Source organism: Psittacula echo, assembly GCF_963264785.1.
Source record: "Psittacula echo genome assembly, chromosome: 3".
Lineage (NCBI taxonomy): Eukaryota > Metazoa > Chordata > Aves > Psittaciformes > Psittacidae > Psittacula > Psittacula echo.
In genome coordinates, this window is record NC_137736.1 from 17,849,158 (window position 1) to 17,851,249 (window position 2,092).

A 2,092-nucleotide genomic window follows, 5' to 3' on the forward strand; every position below is an offset into this window, starting at 1 on the left:
CTTTAGCAGAAGGAATCAGCACTGCATAAAGTGAAGGCAAAGAAAATGGCATGTAGTCACAAATTGTTGTGCAAAACCCTTCAAAGAGAACATGTAGTAAAACCTCAGTTTCCTTTTAAAACATAAGTTCTAAATAAGACCCCATGTCAAGTACCATTTTTGTACTGAAGTAAAACAAAAAGGGTTTTGAAAGTAAAAGAAAACACTACTGCTTACAAGCAAGTTTTTAAAATCTAGAATCTCTGATGCCATTTTCATAGAATCATAGAATCAACTAGGTTGGAAAAGACCTTTAAGTCCAACCATTACCCCAGGACTGCCAAGTTGACTACTAAACCATGTCACCAAGGGCCTCATGTACAAGGGTTTTAAGCACTTCCAGGGAGAGTGACTTCACCACTGCCCTGGGCAGCCTGTTCCAATGCCTGAGTACCCTTTTGATGAAGAATTTTTTCTTAATATCCAGTCTAAACCTCCCCTTTTGCAGCTTGAGGCTGTTTCCTCTTGTCCTATCACTTGTTACTGGGGAGAAGAGACCAGCCCCCTCCTTTTAGAGGCATCTCTACAGGAGATCTGAAGGAATTTACAGCCATCTCTAGCTGCTCACTATTCATGCCCAGTTGGCTAACACAAAGATAGCTACAGACCTCTTGCTGCCACCTCATAGTCTTACCTGCAGAAGATGAAAAAAAGGTTTTGTTAAGGCAAACATGCACACACTGCAACTCTTTCTGAATAATCAATAATCCACATGTATAGGAAGATTTAGACTTCACCAGACTTCATCGACTATTTGAAAAAGAAATTATTCCTAACTCTTGCATGCTTTTAATTTCTTGAAGGGTAGTAGAAGGATACTACTTCTGTAGCAGAACAAAAAAGGGCAACTGTCCTATTGCAAGAGATCAAAAACATGTGAGTTTGTTTCATGCTTTCATAGACACAGTGAACTGAAGAGGCATCTGGTAACTTATGCTATTCTACAACTATATATACTTCTTTAACAAACCATATCTCACAAATTTCCAGCTCCTTTTCGGCAAAACGGCAGGGGTTCATTGATAAGATTGAGACACTGCTGTCACCCCAACACATTTTTTCCTGGTTCACACAAAGTCAGAGCTCCATGACAACCAAAAGCTTTCCAATCAAAATATATATGGTTCTCAGTGTAGAATTTTGATGTAAACCCATTCAGCTGTTGCTTGAACATGGCTTTGGCTAAGAACATCACTGATACTTTCCTACAGTCAGATATCCTATGTAAATGACCCAATTTGGCATGGCAAACTTGCACTACACTATAGTGAACAATATACATTGTTATATATATATATATATATGTATATATATATATATATTCCTGCAGTCAGCTTCCAGCCTTTTCTGCTCAGATACCAGGGACCAGCACCCTAGTGCAGTAGATGCTCATGCTGGTTCTGTCACAGAAGGGTTCACAACCAGTGCACCACTGTGTCCCCAGCCAGCTGGGGGATAAAGCTGAAGTCTCAGAGTATCTGCCTATTTCCACAACACTACAGTAGCCATGTCCTGACTGCAGTTTCTGATGCTACTGTCAAAAACCAGTGGCTGCGCTTTTGCCTCGAGCTTCTGTGTAGCCTGTCCATAAAGCTGTATCATTTTCCATCACTTGCCTCTGCATTTCCTCAGATTGTCTCCTTGGTAGGTGTTTTGTCGTTCTCTCCTTTATACCATCATTTGTACCTCTTTTACTTTTTGAATCAGTCACATGCAGTTAGAGATGACTGGAAAATTGTGTTTCCATCCCATGGGAAATACTGATATGTTGTTTTCATTCTCAAGTCAAAACCCAATACACACCAGACAAACAAGTACCTTAGTGCAATGATTGATTCAGAAACATCATATGTGTTGCAACAGGACTTTGCTTCTGAGCTATTTAGATCATGTACTGTTCGCACCCCTGTTTAAATACAGGCATGCTTCTCAGCATGTGCTAGAAGGAGGAAGAAAGGGCAGGCAGGGTTCTGTGCACACAGATCTGCTATCAATTGCTGTAAAAGTAACAGGCTTCAATGATGCCGCATTAAACATTTCATTTTAAATGCAA